The 27,439-nt window shown below is 39.1% G+C and overlaps 1 long non-coding RNA gene across 1 annotated transcript; it reads right to left on the bottom strand.

Annotated features, from left to right (window-relative positions):
- Positions 1 to 1,632: 1,632 nt before the first annotated feature.
- On the bottom strand, positions 1,633 to 27,439 carry LOC136886450 (uncharacterized). Its single transcript, XR_010861801.2, has 5 exons — positions 27,363 to 27,439; positions 19,385 to 19,417; positions 15,388 to 15,414; positions 2,970 to 2,990; positions 1,633 to 1,854 (listed from the first exon to the last, which is right to left on the bottom strand). It is a non-coding gene; the product is annotated as an uncharacterized lncRNA (long non-coding RNA).

Genomic DNA, 27,439 nt, shown 5'->3' with positions numbered 1-27,439 from the left:
CCAAACTCTCAAAAGCAGACTGCTTTCAAATTGAACACAAATTAGACCACTCCATTTCCACGTTTTCACTAATTGGTGTCATCTGTGTAAGATTATTAAGTCTGTTCTGGTACAGCCATTTTATACTGGGGTCTCTTAATAGGTTAACCTTGTAAGAAGTTTTAATTTCTTGTGTTGTTTGTTTGTTTCCTTTATACCATCTAGGCCTCAGACGAATATGTGCTACTAATAGATAGTGATCAGTTTCCAATTCAGTGCCTCGATAGACTCTTGTATCCAAGACTAAAGCTGCCAATTTACCATTACAAATTATATAATCTATAATCGATTTCTGATTTCGTGCAGACCACGTATACTTGTGAGTGTCCTTGTGTGGGAACACTGTGTTCATAATCTTTAACTGATTGAAGACAGTGAAAACTATTAATTTCGTTCCATTGTTATTATGGGTTGTTTTCCATGGATTACGATGTGATTCTGAATTTTCTCATTACCAACTCTGGCATTGAAGTCTCCCAGTAATAGTAGCAAATCCTGTTTGTTAATTTTATTGACTATCTTTTACAGATCATTATAGAACCCATCACTTTCGTTTGAATTGCCCTCCACTGGAGCGCATACCCCTATAACTGTAAGATAACCCCTGAATAGTTTTAGTCTTAATTGGATAATCCTTTCATTCCAAAAAGTGTAGCTATCAATTGCTGATCTTAATCTTTTGTGTAATATGAGCAGTACACCCGCCTGTGCTCTAGTATCTCTGTCAATCCCACTGTAAAACTGTAAATAATTTACTGTCTCTTTTGATCCCTGAAGCTTTCTTTTTGTTTCTGAAATTGCTGCAATTAAAATGTCTTTTTTTGCGAGAATCTCGTCCAGCTGGTCATCTTTTTGTCAGATACCTTGTATATTCCAGGTAGCACATCAAAAAGTATTTTTCTTCTTCCAATGTTTGTCCATTTCACTGTCCTTTTCATTGCCAGGAGAGGTTGTGTATTCCACATAAAGTTAATTTTGGATAATATACAGAACAATAACAAATAGGTTAATATGCCAAGTTCTTCATGGTAGAGATAAAATACATATAAAGTGCAAAAAATTTCATAATTTTAAAATATTCACCGTATAAGGAAACTTCAATCTTCAAAAAATATAAAGGACTTGTTTATAATAACCATAGCAACTGTCACTAATCCTTCACAGCACCATAATTTTCATATTTCCCAAAAAAACTACTATAAAATTCAGGACACCAGTAAGTGTATATTACAAAGACGACTTTTAAGTTTCATAACAACAGCATCAAATCTACATCAATTCAGAAAAAAAAAAAACAGAATTATAATAGTACTAATACAGAGCTTCTCATATATGTAATGATATAGTCATGGCCACCTAATAGATATATTCTATAAAGATTAATTATATATATTATGTAATAAGCAGACAACGAAGAGTTCAGTAGTGGCTGCAGCTCATTGCAGGTTTGTGGCGTTTAATTACATTTTTGAGCACCACTATGGCAGACAGTGGATCAGGGTGACATTAAAGGCACAGTAATTTTTCCAAGCGCTTGTTTTATTACGCGGTGCTAGGTAAACAAGGTAAATAGAGGTATTATATGAGCATAGATATTTTTTAAATGCTTGTTTATTTTTCGTTAAGATAAGCACAATTTTCTTTTATACTGAAGAGCTATACAAGCAAAGCTCTTCTCCAGTGCGAACAATCAACATAAATCATGATGTTAGTAGGTAAAGGAAAGTTCTTCGAAAGTAGCGGATCATTCTTTAGACACTTCGATAATTGCAAGAGTACTGGATCCATTTAGTTTTATGCGCATCCCCAATCACCCTAGAAAAAAGAACAGTGAGAATATTATTAAATAAGTAAATAAATAAATAAATCAGTAATCATTAAATAACTAATGAGTAATAAGTGAACTAATTAATAACTAATGAAATAATGAAATACATAAATAGTAGGGCCTACCGTGCAATAAAACGAGCATTATGTTTAATAGATATAAATTACAGTAAAACCCCGGTGTGTGCCGATACTGTACTCTAGATATATTAGAACTATACTGGACAATATTTAGTGTGGTTTCTATTGCAGTATTTTCTAGTTTCTTTTCAGTGACAAGTTTCAAACAATGACAAAAGTTTATTCAGATGCGAGGTTGTATTCTCTTCGTACTAGCGATAAAATGTACGGGCCTTAATTTTTCAAACATTATTCCAAACAAATTATCTTTAAATTTGTTCGCTTTTGAGATCTTTTATCAAGAACGGCACCCATTCGGCCCGCTCAATTTACAGCATTGTTTATTGCTGGGCTGTGGAGAACGTAGGATAAAGCCGAGGATAGTATTTCTAATGGACCAGAAAAGAGAACTGCATAGTGCTCTGATGGGTAAATGTGAAAAGAGTTGACTGTAATAGTCTGTCTCAGGACTGAACAATGTGTTCGGGGCGGTCATGACCGGCGGCTTAATTCACCTGTGAAATGTCTCTGACCGCTGACCGCGGTGTGAGGTGACCGCTGAATGAGGAGACTTTATTGGAAAATCTATTGGTTGCAGAGAAAAAAATCTTTTCTTGCTGGACCACTGAAATCTGTTTCAGTGTGTGTGTTTGTGTTAAATTCTATGAAGATACTTTCTGAAGTTTACATGAAGTATAAAGATTTACTTTGAGTCTCCAAATTCTCTGTGCTCACGAGATGCATATCTACATTGTGTTTAAAGGTGTTTGTATACAGCATATGATTACTAACATAATGCGACATGAACGAACATGGTAACGTTGCTTAGCATGCAAAGATTAGCTTTATTTTATAAGGAACGGTGTATTGGTAACATTCTATTTCCATTCTGAGTTTTGTTTCTTGGGTGTGGTGTCATAACTTACAAGAAAGGCACCCTATGTATTTTATGGTAATGATTGTAATTGGCGTAGTGTACTTACATAGAAAACACCATTTGGTATCTGAAACAAGAAAGAGACAAGTGTTTTATTTATAACTGTTTGTTCTGACGGCGGGCATGAAAATACTCTTTCAAACCATGAAAGTGTAGAACATAAATGGAATGGCAGATGAGTAGTAGTTGAAGTAACAAAATGAGGACAGGCCAGATAACATTTTCAATATATATATAATCGCACAATACGTTTATGAGCGGACAATGTAGTATTCGTTCTACGATATAAGGAACAAGTGAACCTATACATATAATGTTCCTTGTTTCTGTCCACATGAGAGGTGAATTCGATTTTCATGATACTTAAATATAATTCTGAATAAATATTAAGGGCACATGGTTGTGAAGACCACAGTAATACATACATACATTATCATTATAGACTGTTATGCCTTTCAGCGTTCAGTCTGTAAGCCTCCTCGATTTGCAACTAGTGTTGTGGCCTCATTTAGTTCTATACCTCTTATCTTTAAATCGTTAGAAACCGAGTCTAGCCATCGTCGTCTTGGTCTCTCTCTACTTCTCTTGCCCTCCATACCAGAGTCCATTATTCTCCTAGGTAACCTATCCTCCTCCATTCGCCTCACATGACCCCACCACCGAAGCCGGTTTATGCGTACAGCTTCATCCATCGAGTTCATTCCTAAATTAGCCTTTATCTCCTCATTCCGAGTACCCTCCTGTCATTGTTCCCACCTGTTTGCACCAGCAATCATTGTCGCTACTTTCATGTCTGTTACTTCTAACTTATGAATAAGATATCCTGAGTCCACCCAGCTTTCGCTCCCGTAAAGCAAAGTTGGTCTGAAAACAGACCGATGTAAAGATAGTTTCGTCTGGGAGCTGACTTCCTTCTTACAGAATACTGTTGATCGCAGCTGCGAGCTCAATGCATTAGCTTTACGACACCGTGATTCAATCTCACTTACTATATTACCATCCTGGGAGAACACACAACATAAATACTTGAAATTATCGACCTGTTCTAGCTTTGTATCACCAATCTGACATTCAATTCTGTTGAATTTCTTACCTACTGACATCAATTTAGTCTTCGAGAGGCTAATTTTCATACCATACTCATTGCACCTATTTTCAAGTTCCACGACATTAGACTGTAGGCTTTCGGCACAATCTGCCATTAAGACCAAGTCGTCAGCATAGGCCAGACTGCTTACTACATTTCCACCTAACTGAATCCCTCCCTGCCATTTTATACCTTTCAGCAGATGATCCATGTAAACTACAAACAGCAAAGGTGAAAGATTACAGCATTGTCTAACCCCTGTAAGTACTCTGAACCAAGAACTCGTTCTACCATCAATTCTCACCGAAGCCCAATTGTCAACATAAATGCCTTTGATTGCTTTTAATAATCTGCTTTTAATTCCATAGACCCCCAGTATGGCGAACATCTTTTCCCTCGGTACCCTGTCATATGCTTTCTCTAGATCTACGAAACATAAACACAACTGCCTATTCCTCTCGTAACATTTTTCAATTACCTGGCGCATACTGAAAATCTGATCCTGACAGCCTCTCTGCGGTCTGAAACCACACTGGTTTTCATCCAGCTTACTCTCAACGACTGATCGCACCCTCCCTTCCAGGATGCCAGTGAATACTTTGCCTGGTATACTAATCAGTGAGATACGTCGATAGTTGTTGCAATCCTTTCTGTTCCCTTGCTTATAGATAGGTGCGATTACTGCTTTTGCCCAATCTGAAGGTACCTTACCAACACTCCATGCGAATTTTACTACTCTATGAAGCCATTTCATCCCTGCCTTCCCACTATACTTCACCATCTCAGGTCTAATTTCATCTATTCCTGCTGCCTTATGACAATGGAGTTTATTTACCATCCTTTCCACTTCCTCAAGCATAATTTCACCAACATCATTTTCCTCCTCCCCATGAGCTTGGCTGCTTGCAACACCACCAGGATGATTTTCTTTTACATTGAGAAGATGTTCAAAATATTCCCTCCACCTCTCCAGTGATTGCCTGGGATCTATTATGAGTTCACCTGAATTACTCAAAACACTGTTCATTTCCTTTTTCCCTCCCTTCCTAAGATTCTTTATTACTGTCCAGAAAGGTTTCCCTGCTGCTTGACCTAGCCTTTCCAGGTTGTTACCAAAATCTTCACATGACTTCTTTTTGGATTCAACAACTATTTGTTTCGCTCTGTTTCTTTCATCTACATACAACTCCCTGTCTGCCTCGGCCCTTGTTTGGAGCCATTTCTTATAAGCCTTCTTTTTACGTTTACAAGCTGCTCTCACTTTATCATTCCACCAAGATGTTTGCCTATTCCTATCTTTACACACAGTTGTTCCTAGGCATTCCCTTGCTGTTTCTACTACAGCATCCCTGTATGTCATCCATTCACTTTCTACATCCTGAACCTGCTTACTGTCTACTGTTCGAAACTTCTCACTAATCATATCCATGTACTTCTGTCTAATTTCCTCGTCCTGGAGATTTTCTACCCTTATTCGTTTGCAGACAGATTTCACTTTCTCTACCTTAGGCCTAGAGATACTTAGTTCACTACAGATCAGATAGTGGTCTGTATCATCGAAAAATCCGCTAAAAACTCGTACATTCCTAACAGATTTCCTGAATTCGAAGTCTGTTAAGATATAGTCTATTATGGATCTGGTACCCTAGCCTCCCATGTGTAGCGGTGAATAGCCTTATGCTTGAAGAATGTATTCGTAACAGCTAAACCCATACTAGCACAGAAGTCCAGAAAACGCTTCCCATTCCCATTAGCTTCCATACCTTCCCCACATTTACCTATCACCCTTTCGTATTCTTCAGTTCTATTCCCAACTCTCGCATTGAAATCGCCCATTAGCACTATTCTATCCTTGCTGTTGACCCTGACCACGATGCCACTCAATGCTTCATAAAACTTGTCAACTTCATCCTCATCTGCACTCTCACATGGTGAATACACGGACACAATTCTAGTCCTAATTCCTCCAACTGACAGATCTACCCACATCATTCGCTCATTTACGTGCCTAACAGAAACTATGTTGCGTGCAATGGTATTCCTGATAAAGAGCCCTACCCCAGACTCAGCCCTTCCCTTTCTAACACCCGTCAAGTACACTTTATAATCTCCTATCTCTTCCTCGTTATCTCCCCTTACCCGAATATCACTTACTCCTAGCACATCCAGATGCATCCTCTTTGCTGACTCAGCCAGTTCTACTTTCTTTCTTCCATAAGCCCCATTAATATTGATAGCTCCCCATCTAATTCCATTTCGTTCGCCAAGTTGTTTCCAAGGAGTCCCTCGCCTGTCAAATGGGAGTGGGACTCCGTTACTCCCATAGGTCCGAGGCTTGCTTAAAATGTTCTGAGCTCGGTCGATTCATGAAGCAGGATGCTACCCTACTTGCACATAGTCCAAGTGAGGATCTCTCCTCTAACGGGCTATGGACCACCGGTGGATTGTATAGTCCTAGCCGCCTGAGCACAAGGAGGGCCAGGACTCATAATATGTCCGAGATGCCCACTCCCATTCCATAGCAACTGGTATCCCGACTCTCAGGACCACTTACTAGGCCACTCAGGCGTTGCCCATGGTTCACGAACTAGGACGTGACTATAATCCACAAACATGAACCATACCACAGTAAAGTAGAAGAAAATATTTGGGACATAATTTGGACAAAATAATTATTTCAGTTTGGTACAAATTATCACATTAAAATCAATTATGGCATTTACAGTAAACTACAAAAGTTGAAAACTAGAAAAGCAGCTGGAATTGATAAGGTTTCGGGGGATATACCATAGACAATGGGTTGGGATATAGTACCATGTCTAAAGTACTTATTTGATTATTGTTCGCAGGAAGGAGCTATTCCAAATGAACGGAGAGTTGCTGTAGTACCCCTGTGTATAAAGGAAATGGTGAAGGACATAAAGCTGAAAATTACAGGCCAGTCTGTTTGACATGCATTACATGTAAGCTTTGGGAAAGCATTCCTTCTGATTATATTAGACATGTTTGCGAAATTAATAACTGGTTTGATAGAAGGCAGTTTGTGTTTAGGAAAGGTTATTCCACTGAAGCTCAACTTGTAGGATTCCAGCAAGATATAGCAGATATCCTGGATTCAGGAGGTCAAATGGACTGTATCTTGATTGACCTATCTAAAGCATTTGATAGGGTAGATCAAGGAAGACTACTGGTTAAAATGAGTGCAATTGGACTTGAAAAAAAGAGTGTCTGATGGGTGGCTACGTTTCTAGAAATTAGAACTCAGAGAATTAGAGTAGGCGAAGCTTTGTCTGTCCCTGTAACGATTCAGAGAGGAATTGATAAGATTTCGGTGGATATACTAAAGACAATGGGTTGGGATATAGTACCATATCTAAAGTACTTATATGATTATCTGGGCGAAACTTTGCAAAATGCACACGGCCTAACCACCCAAAAGCTGGCTCTATTCATGTGATTGTAAGATCTGCGGGCACGAAAGCCATTTTTGATGTTCTAACTCCATGGGGAGTAAAATGTTTTGGAAACGGAGAATTCACTTTTCCTTTAGCAGGTTAGCAATCCCTATTTGCTAACACGGTGAGAAAGACCCGTAAACCAGCCGCCCTAATATGCCTTGATGTTAACAAAGCCTTCGACTCTGTCTGGCACGAAGGACTTATATTCAAAATTAGCCACCTCCCTCTCCCCACCACCATCATAAGACTAATATTTAATTATCTCAAAACTAGGAAAGCCGTAATTAACATAAACGGAACCCACTCGTATACCTTCCCCATAACCTCAGGTCTTGCTCAAGGCTCCCCACTCTCTCCTTTCCTTTATATACTTTACACATACGACGTACCGCACCCATCACCACCATTACGACTCTACCAATATGCTGATGACCTTGCCATCCTAGCCTTCAGCCCTACCTTCACATCCCTCAACAACAGGCTACAGAAATACTTAAACACCCTCGAAACCTGGCTAAACCACTGGCACATCTCCATCAACCCCACCAAAACCCAATTCATAGTTTTCCGAAATAAATCCCGTCTCTGCCCTGCACGCCACAAAGTCCACATAACAATGTATAATACACCCTTTGTTGAAACTAACAGACTAACCTATCTAGGAATTAAATTTCAAAATAACCTGCAATGGAACCATCACCTTGATGACATCCACAGGAAAGCTATAAACCGTTTTCGAGCACTCAGATCCCTAACAGGTTTCACGTGGGGCCTTAAACCCACCCAGATAATCAACGTTTATAAGACTTTCATCCGACCATTAATAACCTACGCTTCCCTGACATGGATTACTGCCCACCCAACTGAATACGTTAAACTTAACCGACTCGACCGACACGCCATACGTATAGCTCACCACCTACCTACAGACACACCCTCTGCCAATTTCACCCCCTACTATACCTTCCCAAAAATAACATCATACCTACATAAACTACGCCTCCAATATTTGACAAAAGGCACACTCCATAACAACCCTATAATTAAAGAAGCCCTACCACTGTCACCTCTAGCCACCGCAATTCTAAACGACAACCGCACTCCAGAAAATTCCCATATTTTCCCACCTCCCATCACCTAACTTCCACCACCTTCCCACTGTCACCGCCACAAAGTCTCAACAATCGCATATCATAATTGAAAGGATGCTCCTGACCACGGTGACACATCACCAGAATAGTGTACCGGCCGACTTAGGCACCACAAGTGCTGTCACAGATAACAAGTGAAAGTGAAGTGAAGTGAAATCTCTAGTAATTCTCAACGATAGTGAAAAATTTCAGTGAATTTACCATATGAGAGTTTCTAATTATATACGTGAAAATGAATAATATCACAATCACCACTATCATTACTAAAGATTATTACTATAATCGCTTTTCAAAATATTATTATTATTATTATCATACTATGGCTATTAATCAAAATTATCACTACTTCCCTGGATAGCAATAATAATATCCAAACGGACAACATAAACATTTAGTTAACATAATTATCATTATCATTATTAAATTACTGTTATTATTATTATTATTATTACTATTTATTTACTAAAATATTTTATTTCCATCCTATGCAAAGATAAGAACTCAAAATATAAACCGCCACAAGACGAAACCAAACCATCAATGGACACACAGTTACTACTACCGTATTGTTGACAACACTGACTGACCCATTAGCACAGTGACCACCACGACTATGAATGACATTCCAAACAAACATGTGACTAGTAGTACTACCACAGATGTTCATAAACAAACAAATAACACCAAGACAAGACAGACCATACCCGGCAAGAGACGTACTAAGTAGTATAAACCACTGTATAAATAAATAGTAAATAATGTAACCTGTGAAATACAAAATGGATCGTATTATCTAACACATATGTTACAATACAAAACAAAATGGACCTAAAAATTATAGCCAAGCAAGAGGCACCACGAAACAACAAATTTACCTTTAAAAATGTGTAAAATATATAACTTGTGCTTGCTATGTAATTATTGTAAATTAATACATATGTAGTGAATACGATCAGCAAGAAGACTCTAACCAAAGAAGAAGCTCAAGGAAACAATTATCAAATGTAAATATATGTAAATACAAATGTACAAAGAAAGAATTCAATAAACGATGTCTAGCGGGGGAAGACTATGGGGGGGGGGGGGGTGTGGTGCGGGTCCTCTCCGTGGGTTGGTTCCCCTTGGTGGTCCAGCGATCTCTGCGCCAAATCAACAATAAATAATGACGTATGTACAACACATACAACCACGTTTAAAGCCAAAGTATCAATGAAACAAAAATCAAAGGCCAAAGAGCTACTAGTTTAGCTGTCAAAGGACAGGAATGAAATAACCTCAGCAGCAGCAGCTTGGTCTGCCACTGCTAAGCAGAGTCCTAGAGGAGGTGCCAATCCAGCTGATGAGCCCAAATGGCACGTCTGGGCGAAACTCTGCAAAATGCACACGGCCTAACCACCCAAAAGCTGGTTCTATTCATGTGATTGTAAGATCTGCGGCCGTGAAAGCCATTTTTGATATTCTAACTCCACGGGGAGTAATATATATATATATATTTGGAAACGGAGACTTCACTTCTCCTTTAGCAGGTTAGCAATTCCTATTTGCTAACACGGGGAGACCATACGCTTGGTCTTCCCGCTCCCCACCCCGCCCTGTCCGTTCTTCTTCCACCACCCCTTCTTCTCGCCCGCCCCCCGCCGGTCCCGCCACACACCACACCGCCGCCACCCCTTAACGTCCCCGCTCCATAACCCGTTCTTTTCCTACCACCCCTCCCGATATTGGACCTTCTTCGTTTACTCGCTACTTCCGTCACCAACATGACCACAACCCTGTACTAACTTCTATCACAACACTACCCTCCTCCCACGGGTGGCCCAGATTGGTTGCGCAGTAGTTGTTAGTTTTCCCTCGTCCTGCTCGTGACGCCATCACAGGAGCACCGTGACGGTAGCATACATCCGAATGTGTATCTCATTTCGTTGTTTATATACGTCTCTCTTATAAAGAAAGGATTTTCACGTAATAACTATACGTAATTTCTTTCCGTATATTGCTGTTGGTTTATATAGTGGCCTGCTGTATTTTGCGTAGTATGTGTGTCGTAGTTCGTTTCTGTGAGATCTCTGTTAAGTTGCTGTGTTTCTTGCAGTGAGGTGCACTTATTTTTTTTTTCGTTAGTTGCGTGAACAGTGTAATAGTAGCTGGAGTGAAATTTATGTGTTCATAGTACAATATCGTTGCGATAGAAAACCGTGCCGTTAATGATTCACCGCAATCTAGAGCGACACCTTATTGTTCAGCAGAGGGATTTCTGTACCTCGCCGGCCTACATCGCCTACCGTGAAAGAAAATATGACAGGTCAATGGGAAGTCCCACTGGGGAATTGCTTTCCATTTCTTCTGGTACAGCCCCTGTGGGATGGATAGAAGTGTTATCATGGGGAGGTCTACTCGTTCCATCGGAAGAATGGTAAACCAAATAAAGGAATTTAAGCTGGTGTGAGTAATGGATATAATAAAGCAGTAAAAGAGGATACATTTAGGAGCAGGAATTCTTAGGTAAACAGATAAGAAGATGGCTAATGGTGTTATTACTTAAGCTATTCGAGGACGGTTATAAACTCCAACGATATTCCGCTAATATCCCGCAGAATGGCCAATTGACGTCTCTCTTGCTTTCTACGCAAGGAACAACCACGAATTTAGAGGAATGATGAGGAAAATGGCAATGCGTTACTTCCCTGCTGCAAGCAGTCAGAGACGTTGCCATGGTAACATGTGTGTTCATTGTCGGTCTGTCGGTCACTCAATGCGGAGCATGATACCCGCAAAAATAGTATATTTCTCCGTCATTTGAAGAGTACAGTCAATTATGAACATAATGAAAGTTGTTTACAAGGAAGAGACGTGTCACATACGGTCCACCGAGTTTACAGAAGACCAATAGTATAAGGGAAAATGGACGAAAACCATTCTGGTTTTCCTAAAAATGCCCCGTGTATTCGAAGATTTAAAAATGATATGCATATCGAAACCTTCCTCGGGATGAGTACTGTGTACTCTAAATATGAAGTTTGGTTCAGTCCATCCAGCCGTTTCGCCGTGATGGTGGAATAGACAGACAGACAGACAGACAGACAGACAGACAGACAGACAGACAGACAGACAGACAGACAGACAGACAGACAGACCGATTCGTTCTTGAGTTGACCTAAAAACGGATAAATATCTGAAAAATTGGCAAAACAAACGAAATTACAGACAGCGGACCCCCTACAACTTTACTTATATAGATTGTACACAAAAACAGTGCTCCATATTCATTTGTCTATTATTAATGGCTACAAAGATAGTAAAATTAATGTTCTTAAAATGCACCTTTACAGGAATGCTACATAGCACAAAAATATATAAGTCCAATATATCACAAAGTGCTAATGATAGGCCAATATAATTTCCCATATTGTTTTGGTGTAGAATTGTCTTAATCGTGAACTACAGTTATGAATGTAGCTCGTTGCTTATGAAAAATAGGTAATGGAATATTCAACAAAATTTCACAAAATCTGAATAGCCAAATTTGTAATTTTCCTACAAAAAGCTATTTTCACCAAATATCATGATTTGGGTGTACCTACATGCTGTGAGTAGTAGCTGTCAAATTATAATTCATGCCTCACATCAGAAGTTTTCGAGTTTACCTTCCGACAGCTCGGAGTGAATCGCCAGCCTTAAAAACATTGCAAGGAGTAAACTGTCATAAGAAATTAAATATTAAGTATAACCAGTAATTAATGAACTGGTAACACTCTACAATGTTCATTCATTGCACATGATAATATCTGTCTACCTAGAATAAGAGGTACCGTTCAAATTATGATGGCAATGATAGTTATTAATCACAACCTTACCATGGTCACCACAGACACAAAAGAGGAAATAGCAGTGTTGGAATAAAGAACAATTAGTGCAAAAATGAATGGGAAACAGGTGAATTGCCTAAGATATGCAAGTGAGATTGTAATAGTTGCTGACAGCTCAAAGTAATTAAATGAGTAGAGTATTTGTGAAATCCTCTCTGAGTGGAACAACATAGTAAACGCTAAGACAATTGTTATAAACATGACAAACCAAATAACTGGCTTTCAAATAAAATCTGGAATAACAGAAACTGAACACGTTAGCCAACATTATTATCTCGTAATTATTGTCACCAGTAACCGAGAGGTGAGAAAAAAGTACAGACATTGCTAAGGAAGCCTTCAAAAGCAAGAAGATATCTACAAAGCAGCAAGTACATAAACACTGAAAAAAGGTATGCATTTGTGTAGGCCTCTGTTTGGAGTGTACTACAGTGCCAATGTTAAAGCTGCACACCGGAGAAACACGAATACAACGATTTGTAGCACCAGAGATATGGATGTAGAGGAGAATGAAGGGGGCAATTTGGACACATATCAAAAATAACATCCAGGTTCTCCAAGAAATAGATTAATTAATGTGAATCTTGCGTTAAGGGAATGGCTCTGAGCACCCAAGGTCGTATTTTCTGCTGGCAGAAAGGAAATAAACCGCCTCTAAATGTTTGAGTTAAAATGATTTCAAGCACGCACTGTGTGTATCTAAATTCCTTATGGACACTTCGGCGTCTAATAGGAGGACCATGTAGGAACTATTTTGAATTGGAAGTTTTGTTAAAAACGTACCACTTTACGACTTACATACGATTTAAAAAAACACCACCACCACACGTTTGAATATCCCTCGTCTACTGCCTCAGTGAGCACAGCAAAGGACTTCTGATGTCACGTTTCTACTTATCATCCTGAAGTGAGAAAAAGATCTAATTGCCTGGTTGTTGTAAGGGCGGATGTTGCACTACCAGGTGTTTCTCAGTGACTGTGCCGACGCATGACCCACAGCTACAGTGTTTGTATCGAAGTGAGCGATCTCCAAGTACATACGTTCTTGTAAGCTGACGCAGAAACTCAGCTCTTACGTGGCTTATTTGTTTACGCGGAGTCTGGTGTTTTTCTTGAAACGGTAAGAGTATGTTTCCAGACAGGTTCATATTGAAAAAAATGTTCTTGGCACCCGTATATCATCTCATTGTAATAGTTGCATATTGTACCCGTCTATAATGATAGGTCCCGTATAGTTAATTTAGAAAGAAAATATTACATTTCTTGCATTACTCACTATTGGAATAGTCATTTATTCTTTCGTATGAGAGTGAGGCGTGAAGCGAAAAGCTTGAAGCTCGACCTTGACTGTGTTCGAGGAGAGATAACACAAGCCCACTTAAGGCTAGTGTCGTTTGTTAAACTAGCTCGCCACAAGCAAGGGAGGAATAATCACGCGACCGATTTGAGCGTGCCCACATGGAAACTAACTATACCGGTACTATTCTAGAAATATCTAAGGAAGCCAGCAATGAACTAGTAGTAATTTGGAATTGATTTACTGACCAATGATAGTGCATATTGGTATGCACGCCCACTTGTGCTATAGGTAATAAAAGACGTGTGCAGATGAGAATTGCTTTCTGACTCTTATGACTATATACTCTATGGATCTACTCTGATACTCTACGCTAATTAATAACCACGTGTTATTTAAACCAGGATATCGCTAGTAAGCAATGCTATTTTAAGACGATATTCCTATTAGAATAAAATGAAGTGAAGGTAATGAGAAGCCTGTATTAAATTTTGGTGGTAATGACTATTAATATAAAAATTTTATTCGCCGAAATAAGATTAATAATCGAGCCAAGAAAATTAGAGAGGTTAATAATCAATTAAGATAAATTAGGCTAATATAATTCGTTGAAATAATGAATTCTTAATTGATTATTGTGATAATAAACACCGATAGTTAACTATTGACGTAAATATAAGAAATATTAGAATATTTAATTGATAATCATGTGAAATGAAATTTATCAAATAAGAAATGGGCAATCGTATTCAATTAATTAAGAATTAATTTACAGATTACATTAAAAATTCAGGAATGTTGTAAATATGAGTAATGATGTTAATCATTAACTACGATTTATTTAATGTACAATTTTGAAAATCAGTGAACTTATATCATTAATAATATGTATGTATGTATGTATGTATGTATGTTCAGTCCGTCAGCGCTAACGCTGGTGGGATCCTCAAAAGCTCTGCCATCAGCTGTCATAGATGGCCTAGACATCACTGAAGAGGCGTACTATGGAAATGAGGAGTGAGGTAGTTTCCCGGTGCTTTCCTCACCGAGACAGAGTTACATATCAGTCTGCAAAGCCCACTGAAATGGATATTCCAACCGACCCTATGAGTGACATTTTAACACCATTCATAGCGGGGACTGGCTGCATAAGGATTGGAATTACTAACATCGCTCATACCCCAGTCACTTGCATATTGTCAAAGCCAAGGATAACACAGAGACAGATCTATGAAAGTAACAAGTAGCCTATACCAGAAGACATAGTGCACTGTAAACACTAGGTCCTGCCAGCAAAGGCATATTAATAATATCAGTTAGATAAATTTAAATTATCACATACTTGATTTCAAATTTAGGAATGATTCGGTGGAAAATCGAAGATGTAATTTGTTTATTAATTCTGATACAGTTAAGCCACGTTCCTATCTTTATACTCCTCTAATGCCAAAAATTTATGAATCTAATAAATGCCCTCTAATATGTTGGCAACATTATGCTTCAGTTCTGAACCTAGTTTCTTGTGTGTCATACCTTAACTTATGGGAACAGCGCTCTGTTTAGTCTACAGTACGATTTTTATTGTAATAGTTGCACTGTACTTACGTTGCCGTAAGGATTCGCAGACTCTTGCTGAAACAGTAAAACAAAAATACATTTTATATATAAATTTCGTACTGATGGTGGATTGTACAACCTGTGACAACAAAGTTCGGTGAATAGTCCGGTGCTATCAACATAGATCATCAGTGCACGACAGTGACCTTACTGTCCTTCGAAATATTCCCCTCCCATAACTATGCACTGATGCGATCGGCGATACATGTCCTGGAAACTTTGCAAGAAGGCTTCCTTTGTGATGGTGTTCAAAAGCATCGTCACGTTTCGTTGGATGTAAGGAATATCGTAAAAGTCTCTTTGCTTTCAACGCGAGTTTGAGTCGTGGGTAATCCTGTGAAACCTATAAACGTGCCTGCTTCTGATCGTCACTCAAGTGGTGTGGCACAACACGAGAACATGTTATCCTCTTCCCTAACTTCAAGGTAACGATTTTCCGCACGGAATCAGGTTAATCTGCAGTGCATCTGCTATCATGCGCATAGTTAATCGCTGATCGTTCGTGAATAATGTCCTCACCTTCTCAATGTTTTCATCACTGACGGCGGTCGCCGGTCTTTCCCTACGGGGGTTGTCAGAAACACTTTCCCAGCCTCCTTGAAAACAGGCGAACCACACGTACACACACTTCAAGGACAGTGCTTGATCTTCATAAACACGTGCCAGCATCGCAAACGTTTCTTTCGGTATCTTGCCAAGTTTAAAACAAAACTGTACAACGATCTCTTGGTCGTTCATGTTCCTGTTCGCAGTTCAGAACCAACGCACTAAACACGCACTGGGTCAAACAGGTCATACACGGCACACACACGATGCTCAACTGAATAACGTTGGGAGCAGGTGGTCAAAACTTGCTGCTACGCTGGTGCAGCGTTGTGTATAGCCTGTGTTGCCGGATCGACCCTTCTGACTTCATTAACCGAACTTTATTGTCATAGGTTGTAAGATTCATTTTCAAAACATCAAAATGGTAGCATACAGATGATCTGTACTGAATGCGTGCAAACAACAGAAAACTGAAACTAAAAATATATCATGCAAAGAACGTACCAAAACAAGGAAAATACTTAAAGCTGTCACCTTAATTCCATAAATAAGTATAAAGTAAAAACTGTTTCTGTACATTAATCAGAATTGCTGTATCGGCCGTGTACGCAGTTACAAGTAGATGCAGTCTTTAATTTTCCGTCATATGTCTGTCTGTACGTATGCATGTATGTTTGTATGTATGTATGTTCGGATATCATGCGAAAATGGCTGAAGGGAATTGTAATGAAAATCGGTATCTAAAGTCGGGAAATTATGCACTACAATCTACGATACAAATAATGTTATACATGTTGTGTGAAATGGTAATTTTGGGGAATGCCTAAAATGTAATTCTCAAATATTTATGTTATTAGTGGTCCTATCTATAAATATTACTTTATTACAATTACATTTCTGATCATTTATATCTTATACAGTTTTGCCGTACGGATATGATATCAGAGATATTAATGAATTTCTTTTTTTGTTGCTAAGTCCATATCAACGACGAACCACTAGAAAAAGGGTGAATAGAATTTAATGAAATTTGGCAGTTAAAGCCTGGAAATAATGTACTAGAGTTTAGGCTATTGCTATTTGCTTTACGTCTCACCGACACAGATAGGTCTTATGGCGACGATGGGACAGGAAAGGGCTAGGAGTGGGAAGGAAGCGGCCGTGGCCTTAATTAAAGTAAAGCCTGGTGTGAAAATGGGAAACCACGGAAAACCATCTTCAGGGCTGCCGACAGTGGGGTTCGAACCTACTATCTCCCGAATACTGGATACTGGCCGCACTTAAGCGACTGCAGCTATCAAGCTCGGTTTATTTTATTTACGCCGGGTGAAAATGTAATTCAGGGGAAGGTGCCTAAAATTTAATTTTATGCTATTGGTCCTATTGAAAGGTATTACTACCATAACAAAAGTTCTAGAGAATATATTATGTTCCGATCATTTATATCTCATACAGTTTTAATATACCAACTATGATAATAGAATGAATTTAGACGTTTGTTGGTTAGATCGTATCAGCTCCGAGTATTGCTAACATGGAAATATTGTTCAGTCATGTTAATTGGCGATGGTCTTTGTCGTGATTACCTTAAGGCGTAAAACCGCATGGTCATCGGTCCATATAGTGCAGGCAAGGGAAACTGTAAAAATTGATTATAAAAATGAGAAAAATGATAAAGGGACGATCACGTGAAGGATAATACAAGAGAGAGAGTCGTCAAAGAAGGAAGGACAGCCTTTACATTAGATGCCCTAATATAATAGAGTCAAAAGAAAACGAAATGTTAAAGGGTACTATAACGAGAGCTCATAAAACAGATCGACAGTAATATTACATTGAGCATTGTGGTGATGCGATTTGTTTCTTCTGCTGCCACTCATCTCCGATAATTGGGATAGCTGGTGTGGGTCGAGGAAAATAACAGGGCTGAATATTGGCGGAAAGTAGCTGGGGATTTAGATACCTTTTGCACATTGTATATGATTGTACTGCAGCTAGTAATTGTAGCGTACAGTTGCTCAGTAAGTTAATTAGCGCACGTTGTAGTAAAAGTTGTATCAAGAACAAGTGAACCTGTAAATATAAAGTTTGTTGTGCGTATCCACTGGGCTGGTATCCACATGGGAGGTGAATTATATTTCGATGATAATTTAATGTTTGATAAATTAAAAATGCGAGGATCATATAAAACTTGGAGCGACTATACCAAGTTGAGGAAACTGCAGTGTTGAAAGAAAATCAATTAGTAATAAAATGAATGGGGAACAGGAGATTTGCCTAAGATAAGCAAATGGAATTGTAATAGTTGCTGACACTGCAAAGGGAATGCAATGAAGAGAATATTGGGTGAAATGCTCTCTAAGTGGAACCTCAAAGTAAACTCTAAAGCAAGGTCATAGGTAACTCAAGTAAAAAAAACGGCAATGCGAGAAACACGTTAGCGAACTTTATTATCTTGGAAGCGCCTTCGCCGTTGACAACGGAAGTATCCATGATGTGAGAAAGAGAAAGCGTTCAGAACCAAGGGAACATGTACAAGGCGGCAAATACCTAAAGACTGAAACAAGTAGACATTTGGAGCTCACTTCCATATGGAATTTAAAAACTGCACACCGGGGAAACACAGGAGACAGCAACTGGGTTGTGGCAGCGGCGGATATTGGAGTAATACGTGTTTCTCAGTGAGTGTGCCGGAGTATTACACGCCCTGTGTGGGTTGTGCCAGCGGCGGATGTTGGAGTAACAGGTGTTTTGTCAGTGAGTGTCCCCGAGTAATACACGCCCTGTGTGGGTTGTGGCAGCGGCGGAATTTGGATTAACAGGTGTTTCTCAGTGAGTGTGCCGGAGAATTACACTTGGTGGTCTCCACCTAGATATATTTTGTAACTGGACGCAGAAGGACTGCGCATGGTCGGTGCAGACGGGATATGTTTAAACACGTAGCTTTTTCTTTTCTTGAAATGGGATCAGTACGTTTCTGAACATAGTTCATATTTGATAAAATATCTACTGAACCCCGCTATCATTTCTGAAGGAGGTAGATTCACATTGTGTATGCATTTTCATTTGTATGCATGAGTTGATCTCATGTATTGGTAACATTCTGCTTCACATCTTTGTGCGTCATATACTAACGCTTGGGAATTGTGTCACCGAGCTCGACAGCTGCAGTCGCTTAAGTGCGGACAGTATTGGGTTCGAACCCCACTGTCGGCAGCCCTGAAGGTTGTTTTCCGTGGTTTCCCATTTTCATACCAGGCAAATGCTGGGGCTGTAACTTAATTAAGGCCACGGCCGCTTCCTTCTCATTCCTAGGCCTTTCCCATCCCATCGTCGCCATAATACCTATCTGTGTCGGTGCGACGTAAGGCAAAAGAAATGGAGAGAGAGAGAGAGAGAATTGTACCAATTTCTGTCAAAATTGATGAACTGTACTTACCGGCTTTGCATAACTCTGCTGCGTGGCAACTGCCTGAAATAACAAAACAAAGAAATATTTGTAGCATTTATAATATTTTTGCACTGACAAGATACTACAAATTCTCTTTCAAACCAAGAAATAAAGAGAGGGCTTGACTGGAAGAACATGCGATTAAGACAGAATCTGTTCAAACCAGCAAACTGGAACTGAAGTGATCGGAAGCAAAACAGGTGGAAAGATCTCGAAATGTGTAACACAGTGCCATTGCCGCTTTCCTTCTCCTAACTTACTCTGTATGTATATATACGCGCTGTAAGTATTTTATTTGAAGAATATCCGCTATGACGTGGGGATCACTAGCAATTTAAAACAATATGATACGACAACTCCTTTCGAACATTTGAATTATTCTAGCATTATTTTGTTAAGAAGGAAGTTATATTTTCTAGTTCGACGTTGTAAGTGTAACTTTACATGTTTTCAGTCTCTGACAAAAAATAAATCAATTGTAATACATACAACACTATAACCAACTTGACAAAATACACACCATTGAACAAGGAATGGCATGTCTCAGCCACTAGAACATCGTCATATTCCGTCAAATCTTTTTGAATCTAGCCTATGTATAAATATTGTACCTGTTTAAATGGTATTTTATTGGATTTAGAAAATTTGGTTCAATTCTAGTAACGTAACACGGGTCTACGCGCGAGCGAGCACCAGCTGATTACCGTCCCGTTCCGTTGCGGACGAGAGGAAACTGTGTCAGGCGGTGAAGGTCATCGTACGTCATAGGGTTTATGTCACATAGCAGAGCCGGAGGCGAAAGGGAGTGAGATTCCAGAAAGATCTGCTCCAAATTTGGAATAACGAGTCACGTCGCAGAATAGCTGACGACCAATGAGAATTACTGAAGCTGTTCTATAGGCAGAGAATCATTCTGGAAAGAAGAGGAACAGTGTGGTTTTAGTAAGGCTGAGAGACAGAGTACGATGGTCACTGCTAAAGCCATTGAAGGAACTAATATACTACGAGATAGTACTACACGACGATTATGGTATTCGAGCGTGCTAATTTAATTTCGTGTTTAGACGGATTAGCCTAGTGCGATACATTATTGCCGCACATTTGCCTGGGAGGAAGTTTTCAAACCACGGACAGTCAGTACAAGACGTTACGTCAAGTTTTGGCGCAGAAATTTATGGAATGTTCTATTAGGAATCACGAGGGAAGATTATCATTGAAATGGAACCTTCGAGAATAAACCTGGCCAAAGGACATCGTTTTCAACAGTAATATAGTGGATTATTGGAGACTCCGACAACTCAACGAAGTGCTGTAAACTGATAAATGAGGTCAAGATTTGAAGCTCTCTGTAGGGTTGAAGCACAGTGTACATCATTGCCCCAGTTAAGTACTGTGAGGCAAACTGTTAGTCTACAACGAGTGTGGGTCAAATTTTAATAATAAATTTTTGTTTCAGTAACATTAACGAAGGCGATTCGTCATCATGGACAGACCAAGAAGGAAATCCTGGGGAATTCTAAAACACCGCTGGAGTGATTCTACGCTTTTTGACTGCACAGGAATCCTGATGTGTTAAGCCGACGTGTGTGAGCCAGCACGATGAACTTGTTCATCTACAACCCACCATAATCCGGAGGAGGAACCTACGTCTACACCTAGGCCTATATTCAAGACGCCGGAGATTTACATCGAAATAATATGTACCCTTGTCACATTTTCTTCTCTTTCAGTAGATTGCTACTTGGATTGTATTCTTATGTAGTGAAACGTAGATTAGTTAGGGATGTAGTAATTAAGTTGTGGTGATGGTAGAGTAGTCATTGAGTCATTGATTCATTAATTCCATTTTGTACATTTATTGGAATATTGCTGTGTTGATTGAGAGATTGATAACTCCAGTTGTTAATGAATTTCACGAAGTTACGTGTGATTAAGGTCTTCGAAATGAATTTCGCGGGAACGAAGGCTAATAATAATTGAAATAATAATAATAATAATAATAATAATAAAGAAGACATATGACTTCATGAAAAAATCATGACTATAGCAAGGAATTATAAGATTTTGTTAAAACAATAATTAAATCGAAGCTTTGGTAAAGAAATGACTTGTGAAGTAAGTCTGACCTTAGAAGGGAATGTGATAGCTGTGGACAGTAGGCAGCTCATCGAGATGATGCGTTTAAGAGTAATAATCAGGGATATAATAATAATGAGTCGGAACAATTTAAACTTGTTGTTGTGAGTTAAATGTGAGCGACGATTGCGATGCTAAAATTTTATGATATTAGACAAGATGATGACCGCTAGGGTACATGTTAGTCGTAAGGACATTGTGATTTATGGCGATATGGTTAATTATTCTGGGAATAATAATAAACTTTCGCTCAACAACTTATATTGTGCAAAGTAATAACTCAATAATTTGTTTTTTCCTTTTCCTGACGTTATGAGTGCATTCTTCGATGTATCCCTAACTGATGGTGGTGATGACTGTTTTTCTATTTTTTTATTCATCCTGTTTTGATCATTCATCACAGGTCATGAAGATTCATTGCTATTATCTGCAAAAAAATGCGAGGGTCTTCAACCTAATTCTGAAGGGAGACATAATAATAAAAGGATAATAATAATAATAATAATAATAATAATAATAATAATAATAATAATAATAATAATAATAATAATAATAATAATAATAATAATAATAACCTCGGTACTATGGTATAATCTGCCGATAAATAATTAGGGGAGATTGTGTAATTGTGTGACAGCTTATTCATGTGTTTCAACAAGTGTTAATTCTTTTGGTGATTTTTGATGTGGTTTATTGTCGTGTATAGTTTTGATTTTCGTCGGTAGCGCGTTTCGCTACGTGAGACCCTGCTATCTATCGACAGTAAATTAGTGAGCGAATAATCGTTTAAAATTGTCAATAAAAGAGTACAGTCGAACGTAATCTGCGAACGAGGGAAAACTTGCCAAAGAATTTCCAAATTAAATGTTAAATAAATTTTCCAACGAAATTGTAAAAACGTTACCATGTAAATGTTGAAATGATTTTCTTACAATAATGTTCAAAGATTTGCTAAGAATTTTGAAAGCGAATTTCAGAGTATTGTGAAATAATTTTAGAAATGGAAATATTGCAGAATTCTCCAAATATTGGTAAAGGAAATTTCCAGAAAATTTAATCAAATGATTTTCCGAAAAGCCATTGTAATTTTGTGAGAAAAATTGATGGGGATATGCCCAGAACTTATATGAAGGGGCAGTAAAATTGGTAAAGAATTTATCCCTCAAGGGATAATCTAATGTAGCACTATTGGTCATAACGACATTGTCGCAATCATTATGATTGTTCAAAAGTTACAGTTCCGTAAATCGAGGATTTGACCTAAAGCATGACTTCGGATGGTGTTTAAAATGAAGATGGTTTGAAGCAAATGGAACCCATACGCATGCAGTGTACATATATTCACGTTGCAGTTCAGAAGCAGTCAATTTGAGTTGTATTATTCCTTTTCTCATCTGCATGTCCAGACTGTTGTTTGTTTAATAAATGTTATTGTTATTTTGTTCCACTTTTTCATGCTGTGTCATCTATCCAGTCACCTATAGCTCTGCAAATAAAAATAATTCAGAAGGTCTGTCCCGAAACAGTAAAGTTGGCCCTCCGAACGTTCCACCCTTTGGGACTCTCGATCCGCCGACTGAGCGACCCCGGAAAAGGAGACAATATGTACGTTCCGTAAACTTGTTAATGATTGAGAGTTGAAGATTATGAGAATAAGTAATAAAATAAGATTGTCACCTTATTACGTACAGAAATGTTTCTTTTCGTATCCAAACTGTTGATCAATCGTCCGTCACCTTCAGCAATTGCGTCCGTTCTAGAGTTGCAGTTACTTGCTCAATGTTTCAACAAATCTACGCAACGTGGTACTAAGAAACGAGTAAGCTGTTTCTCTTCATTAAATAGAATGAAGACATTTCTGAGAAATGTAATGGCAACTGAGAGGTAGAGACGCACAACGTATACAATAGTGTATATACATACATATGATCTGATAGATATTGAGGATGCTGTTCTAGGACGAAATATGTCATTTTTGTTTTAGTAGTGAGTATTACTTACGGGTATGTTATAGTGTTATATACGTTATCATAATTTTCGATAGACTGAGATGCTTTAATGTTGCACTAGCATTATTTAGCAATTAGCTTGACTTGTTCGTGCAGCGCGAAACTGTGATACATTTGATTTCTGTTTTGAATTTTGAGTGGACTTACCCCTCGATCACAAACAGCGTGTTCTTACTTCTCAGTTTTCGTTGCTTTTCTCCTAGTTAATGAGGTGAAACACATTTCCCGTTCCTCAGCAGGCATCGGCATGTTAGCAATAGCACATTCAGGCATACAAGTCAGTGGAGTGTGTGGCTTTCTTATTTTCCAGAGAACTACCTGCTACCCTTCTCGGTCACAGTTTGCTTGTGACCAAGACTGTGTCTACGCAGCTGCTTCTACTTCAAGAAACATAGCCAATAGTATCATTTGGAGTAACAGTATTTGGCTCGGCCTCTGTGGTGTAGTGGTTAGCGTGATTAGCTGCCCTCCCCGGAGGTCCGGGTTCGATTCCTGTCTCTGCCACGAAATTTGAAAAGTGGTACGGGGGCTGGAACGGGGTTCACTCAGCCTCGGGAGGTCAACTGAGTAGAGGTGGGTTCGATTCCCACCTCAGCCATCCTGGAAGTGGTTTTCCGTGGTTTCCCACTTCTCCTTCAGGCGAATGCCGGAATGGTACCAAATTTAAGGCCACGGCCGCTTCCTTCCCTCTTCCTTGCCTGTCCCATCCAATCTTCCCATCCATCCACAAGGCCCCTGTTCAGCATAGCAGGTGAGGCCGCCTGGGCGAGGTAGTGGTCATCTTCCCCAGTTGTATCCCCCGACCCAGAGTCTGAAGCTCCAGGACACTGCCCTTGAGGCGGTAGAGATTGGATCCCTCGGTGAGTCCGAGGGAAAAACCGACCCTGGAGGGTAAACAGATTAAGAAGGAGAAGTATGTAGAATTATTATTATTATTATTATTATTATTATTATTATTATTATTATTATTATTATTATTATTATATCTGATCAGATAGAATGAAGAAATATTTAAGGAACAGAAAAAAACATCATAGAATATCGGACAGAAATTGACTACAGTGGTCCAATGCGGCCCTAAAAGCACAATAATAATAATAATAATAATAATAATAATAATAATAATAATAATAATGAAATTGCTTTATGTCGCACTGTCGCAGATAGGTCTTATGGTGACGATGGGATAGGAAAAGCATAGGAGTGGGAAGGAAGCGGCCTTGGCCTTAATTAATTAGTTAATTAATTTTGCCTGGTGTGAAAATAAGAAACCACCGAAAACCATCTTGAGGGTTGACGATAGTGGGGTTCGAATCCACTACCCCTCGGATTCAAGCTCATGGCCGCGCAGCCCTAACCGCCCGGCCAACTCACCCGCTATTATTATTACTGTTATTATTATGAGGGGGTATTTGAATTTTTCAATGTGACTTGCTTCTAGTTGCATCGTTCCTTGGCTATTTTGGGGATAACAAAAAGCAATTTGCTTCTAGTTTGGCAGCGTTAGATTCGATGCCTTCCCCTTAAGTAATATATTAAATTAAATTATCTGCTGATGGTTCTGTTTCTGTGAGTTTATTAGCGTAGCAGCTAGAGAGATCCTCAAATAGCACCTCTTAAGGCTATGCTGTTATGAGGTATACTAGGCACGATGAGGTGTAGAGGAGTTTCCCATTGCTTTCCTCACTTGATCTGGACGTGCTATAGCAGCACGAGTGTGTAGTTCAGCTCAAGACTACCCCTACATGAAAAATTTTCATACAGTCAGAGCCACACTTAGGACATAACTAAAACACACGATTGTAGGAGTTAAATAATTTTCTAAGTATCGACAGGCTCTTCAGTGTTTGAACACTCAAAATCGTCCTGCAGTGAGACAGCACTCGTTAAGTAGCCGCTAGAGGAATTCATACAACAATGAGAATTATCGACCCGGCAGTATTTCTACTGGTAGTGGTCATGAGGCTTTATAATTATATATAACAAGAGTTTTGTCTGTACATAGCTCAGAATAAAAAAAAAAAAAAAAGGCATTTCTGTATCGGTCGTGTCCACAGTAAGAAGGAAATGCATATTTTAATTTTCCGACATTTCTGTCTGTCTGTCTCTTTATCTGTCTGTGTTATATATGTATGCGCTTCGTGAGATAATGGCTGAAGAGAATTTGAAGAAAATCGTTATGTATAATCGGGGCATGAGGCACTACCACCTGGGCATAAATAATTTTATTCAGGCTGAGTGAAATTATAGTTTAGGGGAAAGCCTACTAATTAATCACCAAATATCTATGTTATTAATGATTCTATCGAAAAATACTACATTAATTGTATAGAATTAATTTTTCGACCACTTATGTCTTGTGCATTTTTACCGTTTCGGCTATGATAACAGATAAGTTCATAAAATTCGATTATAACTCTATAACAACGCCGAACTATGAGAAATTTTGAGAACAGTGAAAATGAAATGGCGTATGGCTTTTAGTACCGGGAGTGTCCGAGGATATGTTCGGTTCGCCAGGTGCAGGTCTTTTGATTTGACTCCCGTAGGCGACCTGCCTGTCGGGATGAGGATGAAATGATGATGAACACAACACATACATCCAGCCCCTGTGCCAGCGAAATTAACCAATGATGGGTAAAATTCCCGACCCTGCCGGGAATCGAACCCAGGACCCCTGTGACCAAAGGCCAGCACGCTATCCATCTAGCCATGGAGCCGGGCTTTGAGAACAGTATTTAATGAAAATGGGAATGTTAAGTCGGGGCATAAGGCAGTACAGTCTAGGCTATTAATAATTATATTCTCTCAGGCTAAAATGATAGTTTAGGGGTAGTCACCTAAAATTTAACTTTTAAATACATTTGTTATTGGTCGTATCGAACATCGTATCGAGAATAATGTTTCTTATCATTTAGGACTTATACGATTTTACCGTACGACAATGATAATAAAATTCATGAAATAGCCTTTTGTGGTAAACAGCGATGGTTTGGTCATTATTTTCTTTAGGTTTTAAACCGCTTGATCATCGGTCGATATAGACAAGGGAAATTGTCAGTATGATCAGAAAAAATCGTAAAAGGAACTATCGCTTGAGAAACAAGACAAGAGAGAGTCTTGAAAGAAGGACGGATTCGCTTTGTATTAGAAGCCCTTATGTTACGGAGTAGTAAGAAGACGAAATGTGAAGGCCTAAAATACCGAAAGCCGGCCCCATGGTGTAGTTGTTGTGTGCCTGCCTGTTAGCCAAACGCCCTGGGTTTGATTCCCGGCCAAGTCAGGTATTTATACCTCCATCTGAAGGCTGGTTCGAGGTCCACTCAGCCTACATGATTAGAATTGAGGAGCTCTCTGACGGTGAGATAGCGGACCCCGTCTAGAAAGCCAAGAATAACGATCGAGAGGATTCGTCGTGCTGACCACACAACACCTCGTGATCTGAAGGCCTTCGGGCTGAAGCAGCGGTCGCTTAATAGGCCGAGGCCCTTCAGAGCTCTAGTGCCGTGGGGTTAAGGTTAAAATATCGAAAATCTCATAAATCTGATCAACAGTAATATTATATTGACCATTGGTTGTTCAGTTGTGATTTGTCTCTTCTGCTGCCACTCATATCCGATAGATGAGATTTCCGATGCGTCCCGAGTAAAACGCTATATTGGCCGAAATTAGCTTGGGGGTTAGATAACTTTGCACATGCTCTATGATTCCACGTCAGTGTCCGGTTCTACAGCTAGTATAGTATAAAGTTATGAAAATTGGCCAGAAAATTAAAAAAAAAACAAGAATTTGGAAGCAAAGAACTAAGTTAAAAAGCTTACCAGCACGAGAAGTAAGACACAGAAGGCAACGATGATCCTCATACTGATACAAGGCGTATTCTGACAATGCTTGGTGC

This window comes from Anabrus simplex, chromosome X (assembly GCF_040414725.1).
Source record: "Anabrus simplex isolate iqAnaSimp1 chromosome X, ASM4041472v1, whole genome shotgun sequence".
Taxonomy (NCBI): Eukaryota; Metazoa; Arthropoda; class Insecta; order Orthoptera; family Tettigoniidae; genus Anabrus; species Anabrus simplex.
Note: the sequence above shows the minus strand (reverse complement) of the source record. Positions and strands in the feature narration are given on the sequence as shown.